The sequence below is a fragment of the Saimiri boliviensis genome, chromosome 4 (genome assembly GCF_048565385.1).
Source record: "Saimiri boliviensis isolate mSaiBol1 chromosome 4, mSaiBol1.pri, whole genome shotgun sequence".
NCBI classification, from domain to species: domain Eukaryota; kingdom Metazoa; phylum Chordata; class Mammalia; order Primates; family Cebidae; genus Saimiri; species Saimiri boliviensis.
Window position 1 is genome coordinate 113,926,242 of NC_133452.1, and position 13,050 is coordinate 113,939,291.

Here is a 13,050-nt window from a genome sequence, read left to right on the forward strand (position 1 = left end):
GCTCAGTCCTGAATTCTGCCCTCCATTAGGACTATCTGCTTTGTGGGATAATTTCCTCATTGGTTGAGTCAGTGAGTTGCGTGTCTGCAGAGAGCATCCTATCTGGTGGGTCTTCATCTAGATCTTGCACATTTCTTACTAAGTTCATCCTAAGAATATCTTACAGATAAAGAAACTGAGCTGCAAAGAAGTGTAAAACCAGTAGAAACAGGAGATAGCAGTACAAAGAGAAAAAACAGCCTGACTTTCCTCTATTTTTAATTGATTTGGGGACATTTTAAACTTACAGATAGAAACGAAACATGGGCTTTGTTGACATATCTCAAAACAAAATGGGTGTAACACCTTTAAAATGTAAACAATTATGCTGGATATATTTGTAGTATTCTGAAGTCATTTAAAATAATGGCATGAAGTATTTATTGCCTGCTGTTTTTTGGACCAGTAGTTTCTTTAAGGATTAGTATTCAAGCAAAGGCATAGTGAGGAAATAGGAAGAAAGAAGGAATGCTGTAACAGCGAAAAAGGAAAAGGAGGAGCAGATGAAAAGGGCAGGAAAGGTTTAACATTTACATAACACTTGCTATGCACCAGACGGTTTTAAGCTCTTTAGATGTATTATTTAGTTCTCACCACAGCCCTGTTATCACCTCTGGTTTACAGAGAAGGCAAGTGAGGTCTAGAAAGGCTAAGCAGCTGGCCCAAGGTTACACAGTAAGTGGCAAAACCTTTGCTTGAACACATCAATTTTGACCCAGAGTCTGAATTCTCTCCCCTCAGCCTCCTGAGGAGCTGGGAACACAGGCACGTACCACCTTGCTCACCTAGGCTATTTTTTGTTGTTGTGACAGGGTTTCACCATGTTGCCCAGGCTGGTCTCAAATTCCTGGGCTCAAGGAGTCTGCCTCGACCTTCCGAAGTGTTGGGATTACAGGCGTGAGCCACTGTGCCTGGTCCTAAAGTCTATGCTTATTATTATTTTCTAAAATATTTAATTATTTTTTGAGATAGAGTCTTGCTCTGTTGCCCAGGCTGGAGGGCAGTGGCGTGATCTTGGCTCACTACAATCCCCACCTTCTGGATTCAAGCCATTCTTGTGCCTCAGCCTCTCAGGTAGCTGGGATTACAGATGTGCACCACCATGCCCAGGTAATTTTAGAGAGGGAGTTTCACCATGTTGGCCAGGCTGGTCTAGAACTCCTGACCTCAGGTGATCCGCCTGCCTCAGCCTCCCAAAGTGCTGTGATTACAGGAGTGAGCCATCATGCCTGGCCTGTGCTGCTAATCACCACACTGTATTTCCTCTGAAGGAAGGGTAAGACTCAAATCAACTGGATTTGATGCTACTGAATAGGAGTAGACAAGAAGGGTTTGCAAGGTAATTATTCTTCCATGTGAGAGTATGGGCTAAAATGTTTCATAGGACAAAAATCCCACTAGTGGGCCGGGCGCGGTGGCTCAAGCCTGTAATCCCAGCACTTTGGGAGGCCGAGGCGGGTGGATCACAAGGTCAGGAGATTGAGACCATCCTCGTCAACATGGTGAAACCCCGTCTCTACTAAAAATACAAAAAATTAGCTGGGCATGGTGGGGCGTGCCTGTAATCCCAGCTACTCAGGAGGCTGAGGCAGGAGAATTGCCTGAACCCAGGAGGCGGAGGTTGCGGTGAGCCGAGATTGCACCATTGCACTCCAGCCTGGGTAACAAGAGTGAAACTCCGTCTCAAAAAAAAAAAAAAAAAAAAATCCCACTAGTAAAGTTCAAAAAGAGGAAACATATACAGTGTACAAATAATTGACATCTGGAACAGGCAGTGAAAACAAATATATGTAAAAAAAAGACAACCCTTCTTTGCAAATCAATCAGTGAATCTTCTTTGCAAATGGAATAAAAAAAAAAGAAAAAGACAACCCTATAGCGAAATGGGCAAATGTATAGATAATAGATGAAGAAGTAAGAGTGAAATAAAACTGACCACATAAAAAAAGATGCTTAAAAAAAAGATGCAGCCGGGCATGGTGGCTCAAGCCTGTAATCCCAGCACTTTGGGAGGCCGAGGCGGGTGGATCACGAGGTCAAGAGATCGAGACCATCCTGGTCAATATGGTGAAACCCCGTCTCTACTGAAAATACTAAAAATTAGCTGGGCATGGTGGCGTGTGCCTGTAATCCCAGCCACTCAGGAGGCTGAGGCAGGAGAATTGCCTGAACCCAGGAGGCGGAGGTTGCGGTGAGCCGAGATCGCGCCATTGCACTCCAGCCTGGGTAACAAGAGCGAAACTCCGTCTCAAAAAAAAAAAAAAAAAGATGCTTAACCTGCACTAGTGACTCTGGCATGCAAAGCAAAACAATAGAACCATTATCTCCTACACTGGCTAAAACTGAAATTTGAAAATATCAATTTTGTGGAAAAGTGAATATTCTTAGTAGAAGTATAAATCAGGATAGTCACTGACAGGGGTAGGGGTAGATTTGGCAGTATTAATTCAAGTTAAAATATTAAAATTAAGTAATCTTCAAAGTAATACTGATTATAATGAAAAACACTGCTTTAGGCCGGGCGCGGTGGCTCAAGCCTGTAATCCCAGCACTTTGGGAGGCCGAGGCGGGTGGATCACAAGGTCAAGAGATCGAGACCATCTTGGTCAACATGGTGAAACCCCGTCTCTACTAAAAATACAAAAAAAAAAAAAAAAATAGCTGGGCATGGTGGTGCGTGCCTGTAATCCCAGCTACTCAGGAGGCTGAGGCAGGAGAATTGCCTGAACCCAGGAGGCGGAGGTTGCGGTGAGCTGAGATCGCGCCATTGCACTCCAGCCTGGGTAACAAGAGCGAAACTCCATCTCAAAAAAAAAAAAAAGAAAAAGAAAAACACTGCTTTAGACGTTCTAATTTCACTTTCTTATTCTACAGATAAACAGGTGTTCAAAAAGAGGTATGCAAGATATTTAACTGGAAACATTTTTTGCATGATAGTTTAAAATTAGAAAAACATAATTTCAGCAGGTACATAAACTATGGTAATAATTTACTCTTTTGCTAAACAAATATTTGTTGATTGCTTACTGGGTATTAGGCATTATTCTGAACATTGAGGATAAATTGACAGTTATCATTGTGAACTAAAGAAAGTTCATCTTTAGGGTGGGTCAGTGGCCAATTAACCTTCCCCAGCCCAGATCCTTCCCTTTAATTCTTTGTTACATCTTGATAGAATGATTTCAACTTGTTCTGTAAATCACATTGGACTCTTCTCTAATAACTACAGAAACAATTTTTTTTTTTTTTTTTTTTTTTAAAGACAGGGTTTCACCATGTTGGTCAGGCTGGTCTCGAACTCCTGACCTCAGGTGATCTGCCCGCCTTGGCCTCCAAAGTGCTTGGATTACAGGCATGAGCCACTATGCCTGGCCCCCAAATTTTTTTATATGTTGGATCTATACCCTAATTTGAAGGTATAAAGGCACAATAGCGGACTCTAGGAATGAGGAAAGCTGGAAAGGAGTGGTCCATGCTGATACTGACCATCAAGAAGAGCTTGAAGAGGTGTCCCAAATACCCTGATGACTTACTTTTCACTGAAATCCAAATAAATTGGCATCTTAGATATGCTTCCAAAGATTGTGTCGTACTCCCAGAACATTTTTTTTTTTTTTTTTGAGACGGAGTTTCACTCTTGTTACCCAGGCTGGAGTGCAATGGCTCGATCTCGGCTCACCGCAACCTCCGCCTCCTGGGTTCAGGCAATTCTCCTGCCTCAGCCTCCTGAGTAGCTGGGATTACAGGCACGCGCCACCATGCCCAGCTAATTTTTTTGTATTTTTAGTAGAGATGGGGTTTCACCATGTTGACCAGGATGGTTTCGATCTCTTGACCTCGTGATCCACCCGCCTCAGCCTCCCAAAGTGCTGGGATTACAGGCTTGAGCCACCGCGCCCGGCTTTTTTTTTTTAATTAAAAAAATTTTTTTGCCGGGCGCGGTGGCTCAAGCCTGTAATCCCAGCACTTTGGGAGGCCGAGGCGGGTGGATCACGAGGTCAAGAGATCGAGACCATCCTGGTCAACATGGTGAAACCCCGTCTCTACTAAAAATACAAAAAATTAGCTGGGCATGGTGGCGCATGCCTGTAATCCCAGCTACTCAGGAGGCTGAGGCAGGAGAATTGCCTGAACCCAGGAGGCGGAGGTTGCGGTGAGCCTAGATCGCGCCATTGCACTCCAGCCTGGGTAACAAGAGCGAAACTCCGCGTCAAAAAAAAAAAAAAAAAAAAAAAAAAAAAAAAAAAAAAAAATTTTTTTAACATAAAAAGAAATATTTTTCTTTTTTTAAAGACAGGGTTTCACCATGTTGGTCAGGCTGGTTTTGAACTCCTGACCTCAGGTGATCTGCCTGCCTCAGCCTCCAAAGTGCTTGGATTACATGTGTAAGCCACCATGCCCGGCCCCTGAACAGCTTTTAATGAAGGCAGAACTACAGAAAGAGAAACTGCCAGAGAAGTGGTTAAAAAAAAAAAAAGACTTCCAGGGGCTTGTTTCTTATGTTTATGTGGTAAATGCCTAGTTAGGACAAATAGCTTGATTATGGTTTGCTCACATTATCCCTGGGTGAATAGATTCAATTACAAAAGAGATTGATGCCTCAGCCATAGCGAAAACCTTGTCAAGCTCTCAACTTAGACCATAACATACTTGTTTAAAAGTGTGGAGAAGGGGACAAGAGAGGAAACAACACTACAAGGAGTTTATAAATCTAAAGGACGACTTTCTTGCTGCATCTAACTAGTATGTGACTGCTTCTGCACTCTCTTTGATCTATCCTTCGCTTTCTGAATGTAAATATTTTTGTTCTAAAAATTGGGTACCAGGCCGGACGAGGTGGCTCATGTCTGTAATCCCAGCACTTTGGGAGGCTGAGGCAGTCAGATTGTTTGAGGCCAGGAGTTCGAGATCAGCCTGGCCAACATGACGAAACCCCACCTCTACTAAAATTACAAAAATTAGCCAGGTGGTGTCAAGTTCCTGTAATCCCAGCTACTCAGTAGGCTGAGGCAGGAGAATCGCTTGAATCTGGGAGGCAGAGGTTGCAGTGAGCAGAGATCGCGCCGTTGCATTCCAGCCTGGATAATAGAGCCAGACTGTCTCAAAAAAAAAAAAAAAAAAAAAATTGGGTACCAGATCTAGTCCTCTCAAAGGGAAGTAAGAAGAACCCCAATGTCCTTCTTCTTCCAGCTGAGTTAAAATATTGGATTTAGCCAGGTGTGGTAGTGCATGGCTGTAGTCCTGGTTATTCAGGAATCTGGGGCAGGAAGATTGCTTGAGCCCAGGAACTCCAGGCTATTACTGCACCTGTGAATAGCTACTTCACTCCAGCTTGGGCAACATAGCAGAACTGGTCTCTTAAAAAAAGCATATTGGAGGCCGGGCACGGTGGCTCAAGCCTGTAATCCCAGCACTTTGGGAGGCCGAGGCAGGTGGATCACGAGGTCAAGAGATCGAGACCATCCTGGTCAACATGGTGAAACTCCGTCTCTACTAAAAATACAAAAAAAAATAGCTGGGCATGGTGGTGCGTGCCTGTAATCCCAGCTACTCAGGAGGCTGAGGCAGAGGCAGGAGAATTGCCTGAACCCAGGAGGTGGAGGTTGCAGTGAGCCAAGATCGCGCCATTGCACTCCAGCCTGGGTAATAAGAGTGAAACTCTGTCTCAAAAAAAAAAAAAAAAAAAAAAAAAAAAAAAGCATATTGGATTTGTCAGCAGAAAGCCTTCCAAAATGAGGAAAGATGAGACCTGGATGTTTGTACCAACTCTAGAATCACTTTCATAGCCACACAGGAAAGTAAAACACTACCTGAATTTCAAAATGTCTTAAGCCACCAGGTTCCCTTAAGAGCTTGTTGGTCCTAATAATGCTCTGGCTGGGAGTAGGAAGAAGCAGGTCCCCAGGGAGTTTGTGTAAGGCACCTGAGCAGCAGATTCTATTAAAAATTCTACCTGCAAGCCTTGCCCTTGCAATTACTGCCATTCCTCTCACCAGTGGGTTCTTGTTGGGTCAGACCTCTATCCCTAGCAGCCCAAAGCTTGAGACCATAGTAGGCAGCCCAACAGGCCCTTCCAGGCAGTCTCCATCTGCTGGGTGAGCAACTCACCTGTGTCTTAGGGAGACGAAGAGGGCTCACAGCTTTGTACTCAGGCACATTAACTTATGTGATCCAGCAATTGCTGGGAATTAGGAATGATCAGTATCATTTTACAGGTAAGGAAACTGATGCTGAGAGATTGGTAACTTTTCTGAGGTCACACAGAAGTGCTTTTTGAATCTAGGTTTCAAAGTTGATCACCCCCTCTACCTTCCGCCTTTGGCCCTTGGATCCTTAATAAGAATTTTTTTTTTTTTTGAGACAGAGTCTTGCCTTGTCGCCAGGCGCCAGGCTGGAGTACAGTGTTGCAATCTCGGCCCACTGCAGTCTCCACCTCCTGGGTTCAAGCAATTCTCCTGCCTCAGTCTCCCTAGTAGCTGGGGCTACAGGCACATGCCACCATGCCCAGCTAATTTTTGTATTTTTTAGTGGAGACGGGGTTTCACTATCTTGGCCAGGATGGTCCCAATCTCTTGACCTTGTAATTCACCCGCCTTGGCCTCCCAAAGTGGTGGGATTACAGGCGTGAGCCACTGCGCCTGGCAATAAGACATTTTTTAAGCTTGTGGAATAGTCAAATGCATTCTTTCCACAGCATGAGCTGTGATGCAGAGACAGTGTTTATTTTTTTTTTTATTTTTTATTTTTTTATTTTTGAGACGGAGTTTCGCCCTTGTTACCCAAGCTGGAGTGCAATGGCACGATCTCGGCTCACCGCAACCTCCGCCTCCTGGGCTCAGGCAATTCTCCTGCCTCAGCCTCCTGAGTAGCTGGGATTACAGGCACGTGCCACCATGCCCAGCTAATTTTTTGCACTTTTAGTAGAGACGGGGTTTCACCATGTTGACCAGGATGGTCTCGATCTCTTGACCTCGTGATCCACCCGCCTCGGCCTCCCAAAGTGCTGGGATTACAGGCTTGAGCCACCGCGCCCGGCGACAGTGTTTATTTTAACTGGGCTAACACTTATGTGATTTTCTTGTAGGCCAAGCAATACTGAGAGACTTTTTGCAATATATTTGCTTATTCTAGATATTTCTTTTTTTGAGACAGGGTCTCGCTCTGTCACCCAGGCTGGAGTGCAGTGGGATAATCATGGCTCAATACAGCCTCAACTTCCCAGGCTCAGTTGATCCTTTCACCTCAGTCTCCTGCGTAATTGATACTATATGTGCATGCCACCACACCTGGCTCATTCATTTATTTAGAGACAAAGTCTGGCTCTGTTGCCCAGTCTGGGGTGCAGTGGCACGATCTCAGCTCATTGCAACCTCCACCTCCCGGGTTCAAGCAATTCTGCCTCAGCTTCCTGCATAGCTGGGATTACAGGCGTGCACCACCATGCCCAGCTAATTTTTGTATTTTAGTAAAGACGGGGGTTTCACCATGTTGGCCAGGCTGATCTTGAACTCCTGACCTCAACTGATCCACCTGCCTCGGCCTCCCAAAGTGCTGGGATTACAGGCCACCACTACTGGCCCTAATTTATTTTTATGTTTAAAATTTTTAGTAGAGATGAGGAGTCACTGTGTTGCCCAGCCTGATCTCCAGCTCCTGGCCTCAAGTAATTATCTTGCCTTGGCCTTCCAAAATGCTGGGATTACACGTGCGAGCTACCATGCATGGCCTAGATATTTCATATATGTGAAATCATACTATATTTGTCTGAGGGTCAAAGAGTTTTACTTGGTCACAAATATCAAACAGCACAAGCTGCTCTTAACATTTAAAGACAAATTATAATCAAGAACCAAAGAGGGCCCAGCTATTCGAGAGGCTAAGGCAGGAGAATCGCTTGAACCTGGGACGTGGAGGTTGCCGTAAGCCAAGACTGTGCCACTGTACTCCAGCCTGGCGACATCGAGACTCCATCCGAAAAAAAAAAAAAAACAGAGAGGCCACGGCTCGTGCCTGTCATCCTAGCACTTTAGAAGGCCAAGGTGGGCGAAGATCAGGTCAGGAGATTGAGACCATCCTGGCCAACAGGGTAAAACCCCGTCTCTACTAAAATACAAAAAAATTAGCCACACGTGGTGGTGTGCACCTGTAGTCCTAGCTACTCGGGAGGCTGAGGCAGGGGAATTGCTTGAACCCAGGAGGTGGAGGTTGAAGTAAGCCGAGATCGTACTACTGCACTCTGGCCTGGTGACAGAGCAAGACCCTGTCTCAGGAAACAAAAAAAAAAAAAAAAAAAAAAAGGAACCAAAGGATAAAAATTCTCAACCATTACCCAGACACCCTCAATTTGGTTGCCATTGTTAGAGAATCCTCAAATCAAATTCCTAAGGAAGGCCATGCCTTTCTTTTTTGTCTTTGTTAATTCTTTTGAGACAAACTATACTCTGTCACCAAGGCTGGAACTGTAGTGGTACTATGAGGGCTCACTGCAGCCTTGACCTCCTGGGTTCAAGTGACCTTCCCACCTCAGCCTACCCAGTAGCTGGGACTATAGGCACGCACCACCATGCCCAGCTAATTTTTTATTAGAGAGATGGGGTTTTGCCATGTTGCCCAGGCTGGTCTCAAACCCTTGGGCTCAAGCTGTCCACCTGCTTCAACCTCCCAAAGTGTTAGAATTACAGGCATGAGCCACCATGGCCCATCAGCCATGCCTTTTAATACATATTAGTCAGAACCTTCTTTGGGGAATTTTTTGTAAGGATCAGCTGGTAATTTTAATTACCTTAACTCAGGTGCACCTCTAGATAATTTACTTAAAGCTTTTTATTTTATAAACATTAAGCCCATACCTTAGTAGAAAGAATAAAGTTTAGTACCAGGAGAGCTGGGTTCCAGTTCAAACTCCACTATTTACTAGCTAGACTCCTATTGAAACTTATCTTAAAATCAGTTTCCTGATAGTAAAATGGGGCTAACAGGAGTGTGGATTATATGAGATGAGACATCTGGAAATGTCTTATAAACTGACAGGCACCATTCTCCTACCATGTTGTTATATTGTCACGTATTTTACTTTGGCTGAGAAGAATATGTGCAATGCTAAAGTGTGAAGTCACCAGTTACACTAGCTATGTTTGGCAGGTACGCTTATGTATTAGTAAATTGGCATTTTTTTTTTTTTGAGACGGAGTTTCGCTCTTGTTACCCAGGCTGGAGTGCAATGGCGCGATCTCGGCTCACCGCAACCTCCACCTCCTGGGTTCAAGCAATTCTCCTGCCTCAGCCTCCCAAGCTGGGATTACAGGCAGGTGCCACCACGCCCAGCTAATTTTTGTATTTTTAGTAGAGACGGAGTTTCACCATGTTGACCAGGATGGTCTTGATCTCTTGACCTTGTGATCCACCCACCTCGGCCTCCCAAAGTGCTGGGATTACAGGTGTGAGCCACCGCACCTGGCCGTAAATTGGCTTTTAATAGTAAGAACTTTCTATCATGCTGCTTTTTCATGACCAAATATAATTTGTAACTCCAGACATCCTGCCTGGCTTACGTCTAAATCTAGAGCGAGGTTATAAAGCAAACGTTGGGGCCGGGCGTGGTGGCTCAAGCCTGTAATCCCAGCACTTTGGGAGGCTGAGGTGGATCACCAGATCAAGAGATCGAGACCATCCTGGTCAACATGGTGAAACCCCGTCTCTACTAAAAATACACACACAAAAAAAAATAGCTGGGCATGGTGGTGCATGTCTGTAATCCCAGCTACTCAGGAGGCTGAGGCAGGAGAATTGCTTGAACCCAGGAGGCAGAGGTTGTGGTGAGCCGAGATCGCGCCACTGCACTCCAGCCTGGGTAACAAGAGCGAAACTCCATCTCAAAAATAAATAAATAAATAAAAATAAAAAATAAAAAAAATAAAGCAAAGGTTGAAATAATTCAGATTGTTCACAGACTGCCAATAAAAATGGTCTACACATAAAGGCCACTTCTTAATGGGAAAATAATATTTTCAGTAAGTTTATAAATAATGTACTCAAAAGTTGTTCAATGAAGCTATTTTCTAGAAATGAATTGTTCACTGTTATAATGGTCCTGAGGCCTAGCATAGCACCTGCCATATAGTAGGCACTAAGTAATTATTTGCTGAATAAATGAATGAATGTCTTTTTAATGGCTAGGAATTTATTCTAATACTGAATAAAAGGACCTGTAAAGGAGTGAAGTACATTCTAAATTACCAGGCATAAGGAGATAAAGGTATATGCCTGACTTTTGGAAAGTAATCCACTTTGATTCTACTAAAACATTCCTAGAGAGGAATCTCATGATTGTCAATGGTACCGCAGTATTTCTAATTCCATTAAAACTTCAGGCTTGACAATTATGGCCCTGTGCTAGTTTTTATTACACAGATTTCTAGAAAATACTTCTTCTTATAAGGTCTGTATATACTTCATTGTAGTTTAAGGAGTCTGACGTGTCACTCCTTAAACTACAATGACTGCAAGCAATGATCCCACTGAAGGATGCTTGCCTGAAGCATTTTCTTGAGGAAACTGGTTTAAAAAAAAAAAAGAAGAAGGCTGGGTGTGGTCATGCCTGTAATCCCAGCACTTTGGGAGGCCAAGGTGGGTGGATCACCTGAGGTCAGGAGTTCAAGACCAGCCTGGCCAACATGGTGAAACCCCATCTCTACTAAAAATGCAAAAATTAGCCAGGTGTGGTGGCTTGCCCCTGTAATCCAGCTACTTGGGAGACTGAGGTGGGAGAATTGCTTGAACCTAGGAGGTGGAGGCTGCAGTGAGCCAAGATTGCAACACTGCATTCCAGCCTGGGTGACAGAGCAAAACCCTGTCTCAAAAAAAAAAAAAAAAAAAGCTGGGCGCGGTGGCTCAAGCCTGTAATCCCAGCACTTTGGGAGGCTGAGGCGGGTAGATCACGAGGTCAAGAGATCGAGACCATCCTGGTCAACACGGTGAAACCCCGTCTCTACTAAAAATACAAAAAATTAGCTGGGCATGGTGGCACGTGCCTGTAATCCCAGCTACTCAGGAGGCTGAGGCAGGAGAATTGCCTGAACCCAGGAGGCGGAGGTTGCGGTGAGCCGAGATCGCGCCATTGCACTCCAGCCTGGGTAACAAGAGCGAAACTCCGTCTCAAAAAAAAAAAAAAAAAGATTATTTTTTTGTTTTTCAGTAAACCAATAACTGAAAAAAATTCAGCTAGGTCATTTTCATTTGAATTTAAAAATTTGTTTTTTGAATATATATCTTTATTGGGTTCAATATTCAAAAAGTGCCTTTAATGAAGAAGATACCCTCCAAATCTTGTCCGTCAGCTATACAGTATCATTTCTTGTAGGAAATCTGTTTTTAATTTCTCATGTACCCTTAGTTTTCAGATAAATACACATACACAATTTCTTTTCTTCTTTTTTCCATACAGATAGCATCATAAAATGCACTCTTGCCATTTTTAAACTTAATAATATATCTTGTGGATGGTTGCATTTTAGAGCAGGAACACTTTCCCATAGTTTCTTTCTTTCTCTTTTTTTTGAGACAGAGTCTCGCTGTGTTACCCAGGAGTGCAGTGGCCCAATCTTGGCTCACTGCAATCTCCACCTCCCTGACCCAATCGATTTTCCTACCTCAGCCTCCTGAGTAGCTGGGAAAACAGACACACAGCACCATGCCCAGCTAATTTTTGTATTTTTGGTAGAGACGGGGTTTTACCATGTTAGCCGGGCTGGTCTTGAACTCCTGACCTCAAGTGATCCACCCACCTTGGCCTCCCAAAGTGCTGGGATTATAAGCGCGAGTCACTGTGCCTGGCCTGAATCTTTTTATATTTATTGTCTGTGGATTTTGTTTCATTCTTAGGTATGCCCTCCTCATTCCATAACTATAAAATATTTACTAATGGTTTCATCTGTTATGGTTTGTGTTTTCTTTTTCACATTTAAATGTTTGATATTCCTGAGATGTGATTTAATTTAGGTTGTTAGGTATAGTTCAAATGAATTTTTATTATTTTACATATATATATTTAAATCTAATTTTACAGTTTTTTTCTGTTGTTGTTTTTGGAGACAGACCCTCACTCTGTTACCCAGGCTAGAATACAGTGGTGTGATCGTAACTTATTGCGGCCTCAAATTCCTGGGTTCCAGTTATCCTCCCACTTCAGTCTCCTGAGCAACTTGTACTACAGGTGTGGACCACTATGCCTGGCTAATTTTTTAATTGTTTTTATTTTTGTGGAGATAAGGTCTCACTGTCTTGCCCAGGCTGATCTCAAGCTCCTTGGCTCAAGTGATCCTCCCTCCTTGGCCTCCCAAAGTGCTGGGATTACAGGTGTGACCCCCTGCACCTGGCCTCAAATGGATTTTTAATAGGTTAACCTGTTTATTCTGGTGATGATTATTCAATCCTTAATTGAGTATCAGTATTAAATTTCTATGCATACATGTGGATGTATTTTTGGTTTTCTGTTCTATTTAATTGGTCTTTTCAGGCATTAATAAAATTGCAGCCTTTTATTTATTGAAGTATTGCACTATTTAGTACATGGATAGGACTAAGCCTTTTTCATTGCCTGTTTTTTATATAGCTTGTAGTTTAGGAATCATTTAAAAATTTTTACATGGTTTAGAAAATCAAAAGGATGATATTTTTATCACATAAAATTATATAAAATTCAATTTGTGTTTATAAATAAAGTTTTATTGGGACAGAGCAGTGACATTATTTATGTATTGCCTCTGACTCCTTTTGTACTGCATTTTATGAGTGGATAGTTTCTGGCCCTTTATAGAAAAAGTTTCCCTGACAATTGCTTAAAGTTACCAGAAGAGCTAATTCACTCTATACATTGTGGTATCTGTAAAAAAAATTTCAACAAAATCATTACTGGATATGATTTAGGGCGGGGCATAGTGGCTTATACCTGTAATCCTTTCAGTTTGGGAGGTAGTGGAGGGCAGATTGCTTGAGTCTACAAGTTTGAGCACA

The 13,050-nt window shown here is 43.2% G+C and overlaps 1 protein-coding gene across 1 annotated transcript in view; it reads left to right on the plus strand.

Moving 5' to 3' along the window:
- Positions 1 to 6: 6 nt before the first annotated feature.
- Positions 7 to 13,050, plus strand: part of LOC101044705 (KH homology domain-containing protein 1) — a 29,312-nt gene continuing 16,268 nt past the window's right edge. The window contains exon 1 of the mRNA XM_010337086.2: positions 7 to 105. The gene's annotated coding sequence lies outside the window, so the exon portion shown is untranslated. The remainder of the gene's footprint in view (positions 106 to 13,050) is intronic.